Source organism: Ictidomys tridecemlineatus, unplaced genomic scaffold (genome assembly GCF_052094955.1).
Source record: "Ictidomys tridecemlineatus isolate mIctTri1 unplaced genomic scaffold, mIctTri1.hap1 Scaffold_1579, whole genome shotgun sequence".
Lineage (NCBI taxonomy): Eukaryota > Metazoa > Chordata > Mammalia > Rodentia > Sciuridae > Ictidomys > Ictidomys tridecemlineatus.
This window is the reverse complement of record NW_027521384.1, coordinates 6292-27134: the sequence shown is the minus strand read 5'-3', so window position 1 is coordinate 27134 and position 20843 is coordinate 6292. Positions and strand designations below refer to the sequence as shown.

The following is a 20843-nucleotide window of genomic DNA, read 5'->3' as shown; positions in this document are numbered from 1 at the left end:
TGGCAGAGATCTAAGGCTACCCACGGCTTAGCAGCCACTACACGAAGATTTCCTGGATGCTGCTTCCTCTGTGCCAAGAACTGTGGAGCCAAGGACTTGTCAAGCTCCTTCACCCAGTGGCAGGTAGTCCTGGGTCTCTCCCAACTCACCCAGCCCACAGCAGGACACCCCTAGGTCACGTGGGTTGCTGTGGGATGTCCCAGGGGAGCCAAGCAGAGGCAGCTGGTAGGGAAAGGTGTCAGGATCCACTCTACCTGCTGCACAGAAACCGGAAACCAGCTCAGTCCTCAGTCTGCATATCTCATTTGATTCTCCCAGTTTTCTTCTAGAAAACAACTTTGTGGATGACATAAGAGGATCCTATTTCTACCATGATTCATTTGTAGGTAAAAAAATGCAACTTACCTAATTTTTAGTCTAGCTCAAAAAAAGTTTTTTTTTTAAATTTTTATTTATTTATTTATTTTTTCTGAGGTCATAGTATCTTCCTTCTCTAGTTTCCTATTTCCTGAGAAGCAGGCACATATACGTTCATGCACCTCACATACACACTTCTAAAAATACCCCTGAACACATGAGTGACTGAACACTCAGCCTTACGAGACCTTTTCAGAGTCTGAGATTCTAGCACCTTGGCCCCAGCCCAATTTTAAGTCCCTGGTTGATTTTGGCTTCACAAAGAGTCACTCCAAAGGCAAAAAGCCATTTCCCAAACTCACAGGGAAACAAGTATTCCAAATCCTCAGACTTTGAAAATGGCCACGTCAGAAGACGATCATCCTGGTCCCTCTTTGAGTAAACGTGAGAACATAACCTAAAGAAAGACCAAATTGGCCCCCAGGTGGATCCTACTAAAAGCTTGATTTGAAGTTTAATTTCAAGCAAGTCAACCTTTTGAACCCAAATGGCATCGGCCAACCACTCAGGTTTTCAGGACCGACAGGACCGGCATCCTGCCACGCAGAGTCTCCCATCTAACCCTCCTGCTGCCAAATCTAGGAGCATCCCTCTGCTTTGTTAAAGATACTCCCCTAGAAAAATGCCTGTCGTTTCTGGGAGAATCCTCCGTGGGGTAGAAGACGCAGCACTTGGGACCGTCTCTTTCCAAGGTGCAAGGCTTAATCGGGCACAGCCAGGAGGGAAAAAGCTGGGTCAGTCCTGGGGCCCAGGAGGAAAGGCCCTTCAGTTGCTGGGGCAGGAGTGGGTTTGGAGGAGAACTCGGGGTTCATCAGGCAGGTAGATTCTTCCAGGGCTGGACTGACTGTAGGTCAGCCTCAGGAAGGCCGTTCAGACTCCATTCCCATCTGAAGACAAAGGTGGTCCCGCAAGGCTGCAGTGAGATCAGGTGATCTCGGAGCAGCAGCCCCGCAGGCCACTCACGCAGCCCAACGGAAAGTCCAGGGATGGAGGCTAAGGTGCCCAGCAGCACGACCACCATCACAGTGATGGTCATCGATTTCTCCCGGGCCTGACTCTGGTAGTTCACAGCTCTTGGAGTTTTGTCTCGTGCCTTCTCACACCGTCCACTGTGTTCATGACGTCCAGCTCTAGGCCATCTAACCTCTGGCACTGGTCCTCCACCAGCGTGGCACTGTCCATACACGTGTCAGGCAGTTCTTAAGGCTGCTCTGCAGCCTCCCAATGTCCTTATGCCCACCCTCGGTCTCCCTGACGGCTTGCTTGGGAATCTGGGAGTCGGTGATCCCAGAAGTTAGAGGGCAGGCGGCCACTTGGCAGCATCTCCTCCGCTCCTCTGCCTTGTCTTGTTGCCAGTCATCACCAGCTGCCTGGGTTCGCCCTTGGCTGTGTTCCCAAAGTCCCCCTGAGCCTCATTGTACCTGGTCCTCGCCTCCACAGACTTCCGAGAGAGAAGGCCTGCTGATGAGCGGACCCCACCTCTTCACTGTGCCTCTCCAGCTCTTCAGTTTGTTCCCGACACTGTTGGCCCTTTTCTTGGTCTCCATTGTGAGCTCCTCAAGGTCATCCTTGGTGTTTGGCTCTGGAATTGGTGCAGAGAGGATGATACTCTAGAGTTTCTTTGCTTCCTCCACGTGCTCTGATATCTTGCCAATGTTGAGCCGCGTCTCCTCGATCTCAGAAAGAATCCAGCCGTGAAAGCCGTGTTGACAACCGCGACCTCCACCCCCTGGGCCTCATGGTCCTGGGTCAGCCGCTTCGCCTTCAGTGCTCCGGCTGGTCCTTCATCCTGGGGTCCAGGTGCCCAGAGGCAAGTAACGTGTGGAACCGCTGGAAGTGGCGGCCAGTCTCTTCGGGGCCAGGGAGCTCCAGGTGGGGCGGGCAGCGGGCCTCGTTAGGAGGAGCGTCCCAGGCCACTGAGGCTCTGCGCGCTGCCTCCTCCACCCCCTGCCTCCTCCGAGCGCTGAGAACCGGGCTCCCTAACAGACCTTCTTAAGTTTATCTCAGCAACGTCACGTAGTGTTTAGAGTGTAGGTTTTACGTTCCTTCTGTTAGATTTATCCCTATGCATTCTTTTTTGATGCTATTGTGAATGGATTTATTTATTTATTTTGGTTCCAGGTATTGAACCCAGGGGCACTTGACCACTGAGCCACTCCCCCAGCCCTACTCTGCCTTGTATTTAGAGACAGGGTCTGCCTCACTGAGTTGCTTAGCACCATGCTATTGCCGAAGCTGGCTTTGAACCTGGGATCCTCCTGCCCCAGCCTCCAGAGCCCCTGGGGCCGCAGATGTGACACTTGCCCGGCTAGTGTCTAACTTGGTGTCTGTGTTGCCGTGGCAGGTGTGCAGAGACTCAGCCCGTCTTTACATGTCCGTTTGCTGCTGACGCCTCCTCACCTGCCGTTTCCTTCCTTGGGGCCACATCCCTCCTGAGGAGAAGGCGAGATCCTGGGGACCAGGGGATGAGGGGGAAGGGGGCAGGATTCGGCCGAGAGGCAGGCTGAAGAAAGACCCCCAGGCGCAGGACCCCCGGCAGCCCCCACAGCCCTGGGCTTTGGCTCTCTGGCCCTTCTGTGCCATTTGCAGAGCGGAAAGGTGAGCATCTGCCTGGAGGAGGCGGGCCAGAGAGCAGCCTGCAGGAAGCAGTGAGCACACTAGGGGGAGGACGGCAGCCACGGACAGCCAGAATGACACTCCTCAGCAGGAAGGGGACACGGAGAGCCTCGTGGCTCTCAGGAGAGTGACTTGTGGTGACAGCAATCTGACCCTCAGTGCTCCCTGGCTTCCTGTCTGATAGTGTGATCTCTCTCCTTCTTGTGCTCACACCCAGGGGCTCTCATCAGAGGCTCTTCTGCACTTTCAGCCTCCAAGACTGAGAGCTAGACAAGCCTCTGTTCTCTGTAAAGTTACGCTGCCTCAGATATTCTGTTACAGTAACAAAAATTTACTCATGCCCACAGACAGTTCTAGAGTGAGGCATCTGAGCAGAACCACATCCGACCTCCTCCATGGCACCACGACTCGCTGCTGTGTGAGCCCCCAGGTCGCGAACCAGCCGTGAGTCCTTCTGGGACCTGGGCAGTTCAGGTAACTCAGTGGCCGATTTCTCAGAAGCCATAAAGAGACACTGACTTGACATTGGGCTTCCCAGCTCCAGGGCCACCGCGTCCAGACACATGCTGCACCACATCGACGGCCAGTACATACGCCATGTCCAGTCCTCCTGAGGCAGCCATTCCTGGGCACTGCTGGTGCCCAGGTGCCCGGCGGGGCTGCTCTATCATCGGGAGGCTCCCCCATCTTGGGCTGGTCTGGCCCAGACCTTCCTCCTTGGAGGGGTCTCCTGGCCCATCACCAGACCTCCTCCAAGCGTGGCCCAGGTAGGCTCACAGCTGGGACAGCCCACTGCCCAGGGCAGGCTTCAGTATAGTATTCTCAAGGAAGAGCCTCAGTGCGGAGAGCAGAAGGTTCTGGGCGAGGCGGAGCCGGCCCCTCACTCAGGCCTGCTTGGGTTGTGGGAGGTGGCCGGGCCTGAGAGGCTGGGTTGCCCGCTGCGCTCAGGCCTGGGCCTCCCCTGGGCCTGCTTTCTTAGGGCTCCTCTAAGACCAGCAGCTGGGAGCCAGTGCTGTGCTCCATCCTTTCCTGGGGGCAGTGCGTCCAATTCCAGGCCTGGGGCTGGGAAGCCCAAAGGCCGGTCCACGTCTCCTTATGACTGCTGAGGAATCGGAGGCCCGTGAGGTACCTGACCTCCCAGAACTCGCCGCTGGGGGAGCCGCTCAGCCTCCGCCCAGTGGAACGGCCTTCCTTGACCGCCATGCCAAGTGGGAATCCAGGGGACACCTTCTGTGAGGGGCTCTTGATCAGCCCTGGGGAAGTGAGGAGGTGGGGGAGACGGAACTTGCATTCTGGGGCAGGTCTCTCTTTTCATTTATTTGGTTCTGGGATTGAGCCCAGGGTCACTGACCATTAAGCCACTTCCCAGCCTTTTATTTTTTACTTTCGATGCAGTCTCACTAAGATGCTTAGGGCTTCACTAAGTTGTGAAGGCTGGCCTTGAATTCCTCATCCTTCTGTCTCAGCCTCCTGAACTGTTGGGATTTCAGGCGTGTGCCACAGTGCCTGCTTGGAGGCTCCTTTTCAAAGAGGGGGTGAAGGCTGCTTTGGCCACAGTCTTCGTCCGAGGTACACACACGTGTGGGTGGATCTTACTTTTATCCACGCCACTGCAGCAATCGGCAGATTCTGGGCTTCCTGAGAAGGCTGATGTGGAAACTCTGACCTTCGTGGGCGGAATCCTTTCCTGGCGCTTCAAGCTGAGTAGATACTGGTGACTGGGAGGACGAATCCTTCCTTTGAAGCCTCTGGTTCTTCTGGCCAACCCAGAGTCCCAGGAAGTCCATCTCTGTGAATCCTGATCAAAGCCGCCTAGATCCTTGGGAAAGAGATGAAAATAAAACCCAGGTGGGAATCCAGTGCTGGGCACGGGAAAGGGATGTCCCCACATTCAGGGAACGTTAGTGGACCTTCTGCCCTGTGCAGACCGAGGACACCGGGAGGACCCAGGGACGAGTCCTGCCTGACACTGCTCCGGCTGTGAAAGGCGTGAGGAGCCCACAGGCCCCAGCCGTGAGCCAGGTCTGCCCAGCGGTTCAGCCATGGGCAATGCCGGCTGGAGGTTGAGGCAGCCACACCTGAGCAGGACGCCAGTGGTCAGTGTGTGGCCCCGAGGGACGGGATGATGCTGCTGGCACAGCACAGCCCTGAGAGAAGATGTGATTCGGTGTGCCCCCAGGGGAGCGGGCTCAGGCACAGGCGAGGGGAGCGGGCAGAGGGCTGAGGTTCAGAGAGGCCGGCAAACCTACAGGAGGGGGAGCCTGGGGGTGGAAGTGACATCAGACCAGCCTCTGAGGAGGGGTTGTGGCTGAGGGCGTGGGACAGGGGCAGGGGCAGGGGCAGAGTCAGGAGGCGGCTTCGGCAGACCACGGGGAACCCGGCTGGGCCCGGCTGCCGAGGATGGGGGGCAGTCGGGGAGGGTGAGAGAACTAGGGGTGGAGGCAGGATCTGGGGGTGGGGAAGGAAGACGGGACCCAGAGGGAAACTGGGCGACGGGCGTGGGCAGAGGGAAGCCCGGGCCGGCCCCAGCTCTGACGCTGAGCTGAGGGCCTGGGATCTCGGGGAAGGTGGGCCTGCTGGGTGGGGCTTCCAGCGTCCACAGCCTATGGTGCTGGAGCAGGCCCCGCAGGGAGTCACGGAGTCTGTCGCTCAGTGGCCTTCCTCTGGCCCAGCGCTGTGGCCAGGGGCTTCCTCACAGGCTGCGGCTTGCAGGGTCCTGGGGGAGGTGGCTCTGCTGGGGAGGTGGCTCTGCTCCGTCTCTGGTGAGGGCTGTTCATTTCGGGACGCTCTTCAATTCTCACGTGTCCTATGTCCAGGATGCAACCTCAACATGAGCACAGAGTGACCTCTGGCCGTGGCTGCAGCGCTCTGTGTCCACCCCCAAAGGGGCAGTGTCTGCACACAGATCTGAACTCGCCGAGTGGGCTGACCGGTGGCTTGCGGTCGATGACCCTCGGTCAGGGATGGGCAGCGGGCGCCTGCCGGACAATGGAAAGCAGTGCATGGAGAGGACCTGTTGAGGCTGCAATGCCTTCGATGACATGGACACAGAGGCACATGGGTGCCAGGTCTGTCTGTGTGGCACAGGGAGCCCCATCATGGGAAGATGCTTTGGGGCCTTGGGGACACTGTGCAGGACGAGTCAGGCCCAGGCACGGGCTCCCTGCTGCTGGTGGCTGGTGTGGGCTCCATTTGGCCCCAGAAGCTCTGACACCCGCAGCCTGGTGTGGCCAGCCTCCTGTGCTGGCTGCAGCCCGTCATCCCCAGGGCCAGGGCTCCTGAAGCGGGCAGAGCACCCCATCGCCCCGCTGCCCGGGTCTGCTGACCTTGCCCAACATGCACCTCTTCCCTGCTCTCTCCCCGACCTTCCTTCTAGGGGCCGGCCTCTTCCTGAGTGCCTGTTGTTTGCAGTAATGGGCTGGCGGCTCGGTTAAGAGGAACACACACTTACAAAGGCTGTGAACTGGCTGTGTGCGGAGCGTGTCTGCCCAGCTGGTTGGAGGCTCTGGTTTGGGGATGTTCTGGGCTTGCTGCGTGGCCTGTTAGGGCCTCTCACGGGGGACTCTGGGCTCCTGCCGTGCCTTAGGGTTGGCTCCCAGGGCCCTTGTGTAACTGCAGGTTAACATGCAGGAGCCCCGACACCTGCAAGCACGAGTGTCCCCAGGAGCCTCTGCAGGAGTGCCCAGCTGCTAAGAGGCAGTCCCCTGTTCCTGCTCCCTGAGGGCCATGCGTCCTGTGCTTTGAAGGATCTTGAGGGAAAGTAGATGGCAACTCTGTGAGAGGCAGACCCTGCCGAGAGTCTGCTTTGGAGCCTTTGTCCTTCGGGGGGTGAACATTTTGGGGTGAGTGGGCATGAGGAAGAGCACTCTGCTCACTGGCTGAGAGCTCGATCAGCTGTGGTCTGGGGTTCCTCAAGGAGCAGGTGGCCTGGCCCTTTCCGAGCCTTGCCAGGTGCCTTGGGGCCCGCACGTTGTGAATGGAACCAGATTGCACTGGGGTCAGGCTGGCGAGGCTGGTGCTGGGCAGGGCTGGAGCTTCCTGGCCCAGGCTGGTCAGCAGCATCAAAGCATGCAGTCCCATTTGAAATGCCTGCTCCCCTCCCAGCTCCTGAAGCTGAAGCCCAATGTGGATCCCACCAGAGCTGGGGAGGAGCTGGGGAGGACTCAAAGTGTGCTGGGGAGGAGCTGGGGAGGAGCTGGGGAGGACTCAGGATGGAGCTGGGGAGGAGCTGGGGAGGACTCAGGGTGGAGCTGGGGAGGAGCTGGGGAGGAGCTGGGGAGGACTCAGGGTGTGCTGGGGAAGATCTGAGGAGGAGCAGGGGAGGATCTGGGGAGGAGCTGGGGAGGACTCAGTGTGTGCTGGGGAGGAGCTGGGGAGGAGCTGGGGAGGACTCAGGGTGTGCCGGGGAGGATCTGGGGAGGAGCAGGGGAGGATCTGGGGAGGAGCTGGGGAGGACTCAGGGTGTCCTGGGGAGGAGCTGGGGAGGAGCTGGGGAGGACTCAGGGTGTGCTGGGGAGGAGCTGGGGAGGAGCTGGGGAGGAGCTGGGGAGGACTCAGGATGGAGCTGGGGAGGAGCTGGGGAGGAGCTGGGAAGGACTCAAGGTGTGCTGGGGAGGAGCTGGGGAGGAGCAGGGGAGGATCTGGGGAGAAGCTGGGGAGGATCTGGGGAGGAGCTGGGGAGGACTCAAAGTGTGCTGGGGAGGAGCTGGGGAGGAGCTGGGGAGGACTCAGGGTGTGCTGGGGAGGAGCAGGGGAGGAGCTGGGGAGGAGCTGGGGAGGACTCAGGGAGGAGCTGGGGAGGAGCTGGGGAGGACTCAGGGTGTGCTGGGGAGGAGCAGGGGAGGAGCTGGGGAGGAGCTGGGGTAGAGCTGGGGAGGAACTGGGGAGGAGCTGGTGAGGAGCTGGGGAGGACTCAGGGTGGAGCTGGGGAGGACTCAGGGAGGAGCTGGGTGGAGCTGGGGAGGAGCTGGGGAGGAGCTGGGGAAGACTCAGGGAGGACTCAGGGTGGAGCTAGGGAGGACTCAGGGAGGAGCTGGGTGGAGCTGGGTGCCCATGGTGCAGGCTGGCTGCTCATCCGGTGGGGAGAGTCTCCTGTCTCAGCCCTGACCCCCTGCCCATCCTGAGCAGCAGCACACCTGCTTCTCCCTGGACCTGGTTCCAGAGGCCTTCGAGCACATGATCCTCCCTGGACCAGAAGAGGCTCTGGGGCCTTCTGGGGTGAGGACTGGCCTCTTGCTCTCCCTGGAAAGCCCTTCTGCACCTGAAGATGCTCAGTGCAGCCCCCATGGTGTGTCCCCCTGCCCTCCATCAGTCTTGACACCAGTACTCCCTTTGTGCTTCTGGGGCAGTCAGAGGAGAGCAGGCAGGAGCGAGCGTCCTCTCAGCAGCATTCATAGCGTAACTGTGTCTCTGCTGCGTCAACAGCTGCTCCCTGGCGCCAACCCATAGGCAGCCTATTCAGCCACCGGAGACCCACGTCTGTGCGCGGCCACAGCAGTGGCAGGAAGGGCAGGGAGTCAGGCCCAGGTTCCAGCCACGCCCGCCACCCACTCGCCCAACAAAACCACAGCAAAAAACGGAAGAGTGAATGGAACTGGTCATCACTCAGACCTCGGGCCTCAGTGGAGTGACCTTTGGAGACCATGGGAGCCTTTCAGAGAGGGCAGCGGCACCAAATGCAGTCACCCTGGTGTGTGCTGTGGGATCTCCTGGCTCAGCCCCATGTCCTCAAGTGTGGTCATCCTGTCGGGTGCCGTGGGGACTCGGGGCTCAGCCCAGTGTCCAGCACTGTGCCTGAGCCACTGAAAAGCTGTGGGACCGTAGTTCCTGGTCTCCACTGGCAGAGGAGAACACTTGGAGAAGGGAGGGGGGTGTGCACTTCCACGTCTATGGGTCGTGGGGGCAGCAGGGCAGCTCAAGGAGCCTGCTGATTCCTGCTCAGGGCAGCCCGTGGTGGGGGAAGACGAAGTCCAGGTTTTCCTCCGAGGTGTGCGCCAAATAGAGCAGGGCCCCAGTGTAATCCCCAGCCTTGGACACTGGCCAGCCTTGGACACTGGTCCTCCCTACAACCTGCAGCACAGAGGACTCAGAGGAACACACCTTCCTCAGCAGAGTTCCTGAGGAGGACCTTTCTGGCTCTGCATTGGCAGTGAGCAGAGAGAAAGCCCCAGCCCAGGTCAGCAAAGTGACCAGTTGAAGGGGCACCTCCCCAACACCCTTAAAACAAGCCCCTGTGTTCCTGCAGTGGCTAGCCACAGGGATACAGGGTGGAGAGACAGTGACAGAGTACTGGTGCTGGGGCCAGACACGCCTGGGTCATGTGCTTGGCTGACCATATGCTTTGGCCAAGCCCCTCACCTCCTTCCATTTTCTCATCTATAAAATGAGATGGCAGCCAGACATGGGGGTGCACACCTATAATCCCAGTGACTCAGGAGGCTGAGGCAGGAGGATCCCAAGGTCAAGGCCAGCCTTAGCAACTCAGCAAGACCCTGTCTCAAAATAAAAAAAAAATGAAGGGGCTGGGGATGTGGCTCAGAGTACAAAACTCCTGGGTTCAATTCTAGTCTCTCTGTCTCATACACACACACACACACACACACACACACACACACACACACACTGACAGATGGAGGTGCCTAGATCAGGGCCTGCATGTGAAGGCTTTCTTTTCTGGTGGACATGTGTCTCTTGGACACTAATGGCTTCCAAGGGCCTTTCGGTGGGAAGCAGGTGTGGGAGAACTGGGTGTGCTGGGGGCCAGGAGCAGTTGTGGTGGTCATTTGCACATTAACTGGCTCATTTCTGCTTCTGTAAAAGCATGTCATCGCTCACCCATTTTCCATGAGACAGGTGACATGCAGCTGCAGAGCCACAGTGTGGGGGCTCATGGGCAGCTCTGGGCGGCTTCTCCCAACCTGTCCCAACAAAGGGGAGTATGTAGCCTTTTGGCTGTGCATGTGTGTGCACACCATGTATGTGCATGACCGCAAGGGCCTGTGTGTGCATCCATACGTACATATGCATACGCATGACTGTGCACACATGGCTGCATGTGACTGTGTGTGTGCACATGGACACACATATACGTGCATTCCAATGCCCAACACACCTGTGTGTGTAATGACGACACACACATGTGTACTATGTATAAACATCACTGTGCACACATGGGCCTGTGTGTGCATGCATGACATACACATGTGTACTATGCATACATGTCACTGTGCACATGTGGGCCTGTGTGTGCATGCATGACATACACATGTGTACTATGTATAAACATCACTGTGCACACATGGGCCTGTGTGTGCATGCATGAGATACACATGTGTACTATGTATAACCATCACTGTGCACAAGTGGGCCTGTGTGTGCATGCACAACACACACATGTGTACTATGTTTAAACGTCACTGTGCACATGTGGGCCTGTGTGAGCACGCATGACACACACATGTGTACTATGTATAGGTGTCACTGTGCACACGTGGGCCTGTGTGTGCATGCACAGCACACAAACGTTTACTATGTATAAACGTCACTGTGCACACGTGGGCCTGTGTGTGCATGCACGATATGCACATGTGTACTATGTATAAATGTCACTGTGTACATGTGGGCCTGTGTGTGCATGCATAACATACACATGTGTACTATGTATAGGTGTTATGTGCACATGTGGGCCTGTGTGTGCATGTGTGACATACACATGTGTACTATGTATAGGTGTCACTGTGCACATATGGTCCTGTGTGTGCATGCATGACGTGCACATGTGTACTATGTATAAACATCACTGTGCACACATGGGTCTGTGTGTGCATGCATGACATACACATGTGTACTATGTATAGGTTTCACTGTGCACACGTGGGCCTGTGTGTGCATGCATGACACACACATGTGTACTATGTATAAACATAACTGTGCACACGTGAGCCTGTGTAAGCACGCACGACACACACATGTGTACTATGTATAGGTGTCACTCTGCACACATGGGACTGTGTGTGCATGCATGACACACACATATGAACTATGTATAAATGTCACTGTACACACGTGGGCCTGTGTGTGCATGCGTGACACGCACATGTGTACTATGTATAAATGTCACTGTGCATACGTGGCTGCATGCATGCATGTGTATGCCCACGTGTGACACATACACATGTGCATGTCCACGTGGGCCTGTGTGTGCATGTGTGCGTGTTATGTGTGCATGTGGCAGAGGAGAGGGACTGTGGAATGGGGTGGAGAGAGATGATGTCTAAAGATCTCCTGGATCAGTCCACCATGGGGTCTAGGCTCTCTTTCACCTCATTGATTTAAAGCAATCAACACTGTGTGTCGAGTGCCTCTCCCGCATGGGCACTGTCCTAGGAGCCCGGGGCTCCACTGTGAACTGTCAGGTCCTGCCTTTCTGGGCCCCTTCTGGGCCCACAGCAAACTTGTGCCTTCCCTCGCCTGTGTCCACTGCCCTGCTCCTTCTGGCATCTGTCCCCCCGCCAGGGCCTCAGGCTGCACCCATGTCCACCACGAGGGCAGCTCAGGCTCCATGGGCCACATGTCCCTGCAGCAAGTCCCCAGATGAAGGTGACAGGGAGTGGCCAGTGACAGCAGCTTCAGCCTGGGTGCGGGGGTGCTGTCCATCTCTGCCTGGCTGGGAGGCAAAGCGTGCAGACCCCGCGAGCTCTTCTGGGCTTCGTGTTCCACATCAAGGATGGAGAGATGCTTCCTCTGGACAGCGAGCAGAGACCAGCCTCTGAGACACAGAGCCACACTGGCCAGGGTGCTGGGGGAGCTGGCCATGGCTTAGCCTCACACTTCCTTTTAAGGCCATAGCAGGGGGCAGGGGGGGCTGGAGAGGCACAGTGGGTGTCTGTGTCAGGGCTGTCCCTGCAGGAATGGTGGCACATCTATCTCTACTGCCACCATCGGCCCCTGCTTTGGTGCAGCGCGCACTGCGTGGGGGGTTGCCTAGGGTTTTGGAGTGTGTTGACCCCTGGGCTTCCTGCCAGCCTGGGCTTCAGCAGGGCCCTGGAGTCTGACGCCCTGAGGGTTGACGGGGTGCCGAGCCGTGCACACCCTCGCCCGAGGAGATCCCAGCGCTGGCGGTGGGTATGTCCCTCCTGAGCTCCTAGCAGCTCCTCCTACGTGAACCGGGCAGGAGAAGGGCACTCCAGTTAGATGGTCGGCCACATGTCACACACAAGTTTCAGAGAATCAGAATGGAGGGCGCCTCGCCTCCACACAGGAAGCATGCCCATCAGCCAGTCGTGCGACAGTCACAGTGAATTTCCCACAAGAGGAGGTCACATGGGAACCCCAGCTGCCTTCCAAGGCCTGTGGCCGTGGAAAATGATGCAGCTGAGAAGGCAGGAGGGCCATGAGTGGTTTCTATCCCAGGGTTCAGACAAAGGGCGTCTGCGGCAGGGCTTAGGGACGCCCAGAGGACTTGGCACAAAAGGGCCTGGTAAGACAGCTCCTGGTCACGACTCAGGGTTTAGGGATGGCTCTGCCTGACGAAGGTGTATAGTTAACTTTATTCTTGGATTTTCTGGCAACCCTCAGAGAGCTTTTCGTTGTTGTTGTTGTTACTATAGATTGCACCCAGGGGCACGTTGCCACTGAGCTGTGTCCCCAGGGTCTCGCTAAGTTGCTGAGGCTGGCCTAGAAGTTGCGATCCTACTGCCTCAGCCTCCGAGCCCCTGGGATTACAACTGTGTGCCACTGTGCCTGGCAGTAATTTTGTGATGTAGAGGGAGCAGAAGGGAAGGGGCTGGGAGCACAATGTGTCACCCAGAGTGAGGTGGAGGAGAGGCCCCAGCGCCATGGAGCAGGCGGACACTCTGCAGAGCCAGCAAGACGAGCACCAGGGAGGCCTCTGGGGCCCCTGCTGGGCACAGAGGATTTGCTGCTCCTCCTCTGGGGTCCACTGGGCCCTGACTGACCTCTGGCCAATAGAAAGTGGGTGAGAGCCCATCATCATGTCCAGGCCTGGCCCTAAACACCTGACACTCCCAGGCTCTCTCCTCTCTGCACAAGACGAGGGCTGAGAGGGAGGCGGAGTCACTGTGTGGAGAAGAGCGTGGGCCACCTCCTCCCTCACACCGGTTCATGGTTTACAGGAGACGCCCCAGCAGCCCACGTGTGAGCCACGGAGAGGGTTCTGAGGTGAAGCGATTGGGTGATGCGAGCCTGGACCTGGGGAGGACTGACCCACTGGGAGCTCTGCCCCCGGGGAGTAGCTTAGGCAGGCACGGTGCAGCTGGAGCGGGTGGTCACTGTGGTGCCTTTGGGGTTTGTCCCTGGTGAGCAGAGCTCTCTGCTTCCGGGTGCCATGTCTGAGCAGCTCTCCTCCGCCACGCCCTCTGTCATGGGGTTCTGCCTCCCTGGGCCCAGGGCAAGGGAGTCGGCTACCTGTGGACTGAAATCCATGAGCCAAAATAGACTCCTCCTCCACTGTGTGGTCCTTGGCAGGTTTTGGTCACAGCTTGGGAAACGCTGACTCAGACCCTTCGCAGGAGCAGGAGGAAGCCTTCTTTGTCAGTTCAGCTCCAGTGACTCACCCTCTTGCTAGCAGAGGGACAAGGGGCAGACAGCAGGGAGCGAGGTCACAGGAGCTGCCACAGCTGGCCCCCCATGGCCTGCTGAGACCAGGAGGAAAGGGAGGAGACCCACAGGCCTCCAGGGGAAAGCAGGGGGCAGCAGGAGGCCTCCCGTGGGGGTGCTCAGAGGGCCGAGCTCTGCCTCTTCCTGATGTTGAAGTGCTGTTCCTGTATCAGCCCTGCCCCTTCATCAGCCCTGGGGCCAGCAGGGCACTGGACACCCAGTCTAGGGAAGAAATAGCCAGCAGGCAGACGTGGCCGGTCTCCAGGGGGAGGACTCACCTGGAAGTCCTGTGGAGTCCAAGTGCTCTCTGAGCATGTGAGGCCCCTGGGCCCACAGGCCCTAGTGAATGTGAGTGACTCTTGTTCAAAAATGCAGGAGGCAGATTGTGGCTGCTCTGCTGGGCTTTGAGGTCAGATGGGATGGGGCCTTTGGGTCCTGCCTCCTACTGCGGCAGAGGGGAATTGAGCTCACCAGTGGTCTGTTTCCATGGAGGAAAGGGGAGTCCATTTCTCGCCTCTGAGGGTGCATGAGCATTCCTGGAAGTGACGTGTGACAGGTGCAGGGTCTGGATGTCACTGGAAACCAGAACCTCAGGCTGAAGGCCCGGGAGGTCCGATCTGGCTCACTCCTCTCGAGGTGCTCCTCCCAGTGACCCTGCTCAGCAGAGCATCTGCTGTTCCCAGAGCCCTTGGAACTGTGGGTACCGCCTCCCTGGAAGTGCCACATGGTGACCTGAGGTCATCAAGATCCAGTGCCCTTCATTGAACACTTTGCATGTGCTGACACTGGCTTCCGGCCCAGAGTCTGCGCTGTCCTGCTGAACAGACCCTGAGCAGATGGGGGAAGGAGCAGCCCAGTGCAGCACAGGCAAGCACTGGCCTCTGAGCCACACAGGCTCGTGCGTGTCTTGCTGGGTCTTCTTGCTGAGGAGTGTTGCACTCTGGCCGGGCTGTGAGGCCATCTAGGTCTCCCTGCAGCTCTGTGGATGTCTGTACCGTGTATTGTTTAGTTTTGAGGCAGGTCTTGCTGCGTTGTCCAGGCTGGCCTCCTACCCTGTGCTCGGTGATCCTTCTGCCTCAGCCTCCGGGGAAGCTGGGACTGCTACTCTGCCTCAGCCTGTCCCCCCTGGAGCTGACGGAGCTGCCAGGCACTCGCATGCTGGCCACCTGCGAGGACCTTCTCCTCCTTTCATATATGTTCAACCTAGTGTCTTCATGATTCAAGGGGATCTCTTGTGGACAGTGTGTAGTTGGATCTTGCTTCTTCAGAAGGCCCTGGCTGACCACCTCTGCCCCTGAGTGCTGGTGTGTCGACATTCTGTTACCTGTGGCTGAACTGCCGTCTGTCTGTCATTGCTTGGCGTGTCCTGTTGGGCCTCTGGCCTCTGCCCTCCTTCACTGGAACTGGCTTCAGATCTTCCAGCATCCTGTTCTAGAGCTCAGGCTTCTGGGCACTTTTTGGAGCAGATTCCAGGGAATCAACTCTGCTTCTGTGGCTCCTGTGGGGCCTGTTGGAATCACTGCCCCATGAGGGGCGTGACCCTTCCAGCAGGATAGGTATTTGCTTCCGCCCTCCATCTCTGAGCTGCAGGCGCCAGGGGCACCATGTCCATATGCCCTGCCGACTCATGGGAAGTGCTGTGACTTTGCCCTAAACAGGCAGATGCATCCTGAGGACGTCGAAGGAAGGCCTCTGTGTCCACCAGGTCTTGCTGCTGCTGCTCCTGCTGCTGCTTCCCAGAGGCCCATGGGTCAGCTTCCCTGAGCCCTGCACACTCCTGGTCTGGGAGCCTGTGGAGGAAAAGGAGCTTCACACTGTTGGTGGGCTGTACATCCGTCCAGCCAGGGTGACCTCAGCAGGTTACTCCTAGGCCGGCCTGCAGGCTGCAGGCACCCAGCTCTGCCACTTCTCAGCTCTGTCAAAAAGAGCCAGGGTCAGCTGTGACAGGGCTGTGTACCCATCAGTGTCCACGGTAGGACAAGAGCAACCCTGTGGAACCAGCCTAAGTGTCCGCCAGCAGATGAATGAGCAAACAAAACATGGTGCACACAGGACTGAGGCTTCTTCAGCCACAGGGAGAACGGGATTGCGGACTTGCTGCTAAGTGGATGGACCTGGGGGGCGCCATGCTGAGTGAGAAGCCAGAGTCAGCCTCCAGGGTCAAGGGTCCAGTGCTTTCTCCCAGATGTGGGAGGTACAGGGAATAAAGGAATGAAAAAGGTGAGGAATCTCAGGAAAATACAAGGAGCAGTGGGGCAGGAGGGAGGGGTCATGGATAGGGAGGGGGAGAGGGAGGAGCAGTGGAGAAGGAAGAGGCGTCCTGGGGAGGGAGGGGGAGAGGGAGGAGCAGTGGAGAAGGAGGATGGGGTCCTGGGGAGGGAGGGGGAGAGGGAGGAGCAGTGGAGAAGGAGGAGGGGTTGCTAGGAGGGAGGGGGAGAGGGAGGAGCAGTGGAGAAGGAGGAGGGGTGCTAGAGAGGGAGGGGTAGAGGGAGGAGCAGTGGAGAAGGAGGAGGGGGTCCTGGGAGGGAGGGGAGAAGAAAGAGCAATGGAGAAAGAGGAGGGGGTCCTGGGGAGGGAGGGGGAGAGGGAGGAGCAGTGGAGAAGGAGGAGGGGGGCCTGGGGAGGAAGGGTAGAGGGAGGAGCAATGGAGAAGGAAGAGGCATCCTGGGGAGGGAGGGGGAGAGGGAGGAGCAGTGGAGAAGGAGGAGGGGGTCCTGGGGAGGTAGGGGGAGAGGGAGGGGCAGTGGAGAAGGAAGAGGCGTCCTGGGGAGAGAGGGGAGAGGGAGGAGCAGTGGAAAAGAAGGAGGGGTTCTGGGGAGGGAGGGGGAGAGGGAGGAGCAGTGGAGAAGGAGGAGGGGGTGCTAGGGAGGGAGGGGGAGAAGAAGGAGCAGTGGAGAAGGAGGAGGGGGTGCTAGGGAGGAGAGGTAGAGGGAGGAGCAGTGGAGAAGGAGGAGGGGGTCCTGGGGAGGGAGGGGGAGAGGGAAGAGCAGTGGAGAAAGAGGAGGGGGTCCTGGTGAGGGAGGGGGAGAGGGAGGAGCAGTGGAGAAGGAGGAGGGGGGCCTGGGGAGGGAGGGGTAGAGGGAGGAGCAGTGGAGATGGAAGAGGCGTCCTGGGGAGGAAGGGGGAGAGGGAGGAGCAGTGGAGATGGAGGAGGTGGTCCTGGGGAGGGAGGGGGAGAGGGAGGAGCAGTGGAGAAGGAGGAAAGGGTCCTGGGGAGGAAGGGAGAGAGGTAGGAGCAGTGGAGAAGGATGAGCGGGTCCTGGGGAGGGAGAGGGAACTCAGCTGCAGGAAGAGAGGAGGGAGACCCCTGTGTAGACACCCTGAGCTGCTAGGCTCGGCCCACGCTGGTCTCCCAGAGCGTCCCCTTGGCCTCCAATAAACCTTTGCTTTGTTTCTTGCTCAGGCCTTTGTTCAAGACCCCTGGGTACCCCTTGCCCAAGTGCCCAGTGACACTGCTCACTCCCGGAGACTTTTGTAGCCCTGAACTCTGGTGTCTGCTTTTTCCGGTGACAAGGACTTGTTGAGCAGGCAGTTTTCCACCAGGACAGCAACCCCCGAGATAACTTCCGGCACAGAGTAGGCCTTGCTGTGGCCACAGGTGGAGGTTCCCATCCCCAACCAGGTGGCATGTCACGGCAGGACCACGTGGTGGAGGACATTCATGGCCAGGAAGCAAAGAAAAGATGAGGAGGGGCTGGGGTCCACAGTCTCCTTTGATGGCACACCCCCAGGTCCTGAGGACCACCCGACAGGCCCGGCCTTCTGAGTCAGTCACCTTCCCACAGTGCCACCTGAGGACCTTTACATGTGGGCCTAGGGGGCACTTGGTGGCACTGACCAACTTGTCCTTCCATGAACCAGAGCAGCAAGGAGCTCCCTGTGCCACCTGTGGCACTGGGGACAGCACAGAGGGCATGGTCACACCGTGCACAGGCCTGCAGCCAGGACTCACACCACACGCCCCTAGAGCCACACCTAAGTGAGCATGGCCTGGCTCCTTCTGCGCTGGGTCACTTTGCTTTGCAGAATCCTCCAGGCTTGTCCCCCTCCTGTGAGTGATAGGGTCTCCTTCTTTTTAAAGGCCAGATTAGAAATAAAATAAAATAAAATGCACTCCACATGCAGTACTGGGGATCAAGGGGGGCGTTTACAATGGCTGCTTTTACTTTAATATTGAGAGAGGGTCTCCCTAAGTTGCCCGGGCCAGGTTAAACCTCTTGTCAAGCTGCAATGTGGTTGGGGTTACAGGTGTGGCCACTGTGCCCAGTGGTTGGATGACATTCAACTACCCGTGGACACTGGGGTGGGCCTCATATTTTAGCCACTGTGAAGAGCACTGTGGAGATCAGGGCATGCAGAAGAATATGGTCTCCTCCCTGCACACTCAGAGGTGGGGTTGCCCGGCCAGCTGACAGCTGCATTCCAAGCCTCTCAAGGAACCCTCTGTCTGCACCAGGTGCACTCCTACCAGTGTGTATGCGAGGCACCCTTTGTATGTACCAGGGTGTGCTCCTACCATGTGTGCGAGGCACCCTCTGTCTTCACCAGGTGCACTCCTACCAGTGTGTGGGAGGCACCCTCTGTCTGCACCAGGTGCACTCCTACCAGTATGTGTGCTAGACACCCTCTGTCTACACCAGGTGCACTTCTACCAGTGTGTGTGCTAGGCACCCTCTGTCTGTACCAGGGTGTGCTCCTACCATGTGTGCTAGGCACCCTCTGTCTGCACCAGGTGCACTCCTACCAGTGTGTGTGCTAGGCACCCTCTGTCTACACCAGGTGCACTCCTACCAGTGTGTGCTAGGCACCCTCTGTCTGCACCAGGTGCCCTCCTACCAGTGTGTGTGAGGCACCCTCTGTCTGCACCAGGTGACCTCCTACCAGCATGTGCTAGGCACCCTCTGTCTGCACCAGGTGCACTCCTACCAGTGTGTGCTAGGCACCCTCTGTCTGCACCAGGTGCCCTCCTACCAGTGTGTGTGAGGCACCCTCTGTCTGCACCAGGTGCCCTCCTACCAGCATGTGCTAGGCACCCTCTGTCTGCACCAGGTGCACTCCTACCAGTGTGTGTGCTAGGCACCCTCTGTCTGCACCAGGTGCACTCCTACCAGTTTGTGCTAGGGACTCTCTGTCTGCACCAGGTGCACTCCTACCAGTGTGTGTGCCGCACCCTCTGTCTGCAGCAGGTGCACTCCTACCAGTGTGTGTGCTAGGGACTCTGTCTGCACCAGGGTGTGCTCCTACCATGCGTGCTAGGCACCCTCTGTCTGCACCAGGTGCACTCCTACTATTGTGTGCTAGGAACCCTCTGTCTGCACCAGGTGCACTCCTACCAGTGTGTGCTAGGAACCCTCTGTCTGCACCAGGTGCACTCCTACCAGTGTGTGTGCTAGGAACCCTCTGTCTGAACCAGGGTGCCCTCCTACCCGTGTGTGCTAGGCACCCTCTGTCTGCACCAGGTTCACTCCTACCAGTGTGTGTGCTAGGCACCCTCTGTCTGCACCAGGTGCACTCCTACCAGTGTGTGTGCTAGGCACCCTCTGTCTGCACCAGGTGCACTCCTACCAGTGTGTGTGCTTGGCACCCTCTGTCTGCACCAGGTGCGCTCCTACCAGTGTGCGTGCTAGGCACCCTCTGTCTGCACCAGGTGCGCTCCTACCAGTGTGTGTGTGAGGCACCCTCTGTCTGCACCAGGGTGTGCTCCTACCATGTGTGGGAGGCCCCTCTGGGGAGATGTGTAGATCTCCCTCCACAGCTGGAGGTGACCCTGGCAGGTGGAGTCCTCAGTCTGCCTGGCCTTCCTGGGAACTGGGTGGCTCTGTCCATCAAAGACCCTGCTCTGTTTGAGTCCAGCCTCAGGCAGACGCTGTCTCTGTTGGAGCTAGAGAAATACCGGAGTTCACTGCATGCAGAGAGGTGATGAGGTTTTTTTAAAAGATGGATAACTTAGCTTAGATACGAGTTTAAAATCGCTCAGTCTGAAAAAACGTCTGTTGAACCAGGGCTCAATTTTAGCCAACAGTTCTATACTGAGTACTCACCAGGCACCCCCCATCCCGCCCCATAACAGGAGATTGCTGGGGCAGGTTTCTGGAGGACTCTCCCCTGGAGAGCCGGCCCTGGCCCTGCTTGCCTCCTAGGGAGGCAGGTGCTCTCAGCAAGGTGGGCTGGACCTCCACCTCCTGCCATCGGCTGGCCAGTGCCTGGGGTCCTGCAGGAAGGATGGCACAGGAACAAGGCAGGTGCCACTTGGGCGGCCGGGCCTATATGCCCTGGCTGGCTGAGGGTGCTGGGGAGAGCAGGGAGGTGCCTGGGTGGGCTGCTGCGTGTCCAACCAGAGAGCGAGGGAGCCTTGGCTGCACAGGGCCTGCGGCAGAGGAGCCTCCGCAGCCACTCCAGGGCCTGGCTCCCTGGTGGCGCTGGTGTCCTGGGAGGCCTGCTGGGGGCCAGGCTGGAGACCAGAGGTCTGAGGCTGCTGGCCAGTGTCCAGGATGCTGACTCCACCTGGCCCATAGCCACTGTGCCTTCTCAGCCACCGGAGCCAGGGCTATGGACAGATCCCAGAAGAAGGGGCGAGATGGGCAGGGGCTGCCCCCACAGTACCGTGTCCCCTGTGCATGCACAGAGCCTGAGGAGGAACAGAGGCCTCCGCCAGCGTGTCCTGGGATCACTCCCTGCCCCTCACTGCAGCCGAAGAGGCCTCCCTGGCCGGCCCAGGCCCAGGGTGGCCTGGAGCTACTTTGCCACACTGTGGTATCTGGCAGCCTGGGGCAGAGCCGGCCTGCCCAGGCTGAGATAGGTGGCTTTGTGTCCCCCAGTTCTGCCGGCCAAGGCTAGCATTAGTACTGGGCAAAGTTTCCATCTTCTCCAATCTGAGACTAGCCAGGGAGCATGGTTTCGAGACAGCTGGGCCAGCCCGGGCCATTCCCCCACAGAGAGGCCCAGGGAACGCTGGCCACACCTTGGCAGCTGACATGGGGCCCGCAAGAGGACAGCCTGGCTTTCTGATGCCTCGTGGGCACCTCCTCTGCTCTCCACGCCGTGGCAGTTCTGCCCCCCGAGGGCCCCTGGCCACCCGCCTCATCTTCATCTCCCTCCTGGCCTTAGCTGCCTCTCCGTGACTGAGGAGCCCAGATTCCCACCAGGGACGGAGGGGGACCAAAGGACGTGGGTGCCTGACTGCTTGCCTGCCT

General features: G+C 58.7%; 1 pseudogene; it reads right to left on the bottom strand.

Moving 5' to 3' along the window:
* Positions 1 to 1228: 1228 nt before the first annotated feature.
* Positions 1229 to 3632, bottom strand: LOC144372755 (syntaxin-3 pseudogene; annotated as a pseudogene).
* Positions 3633 to 20843: the final 17211 nt, after the last annotated feature.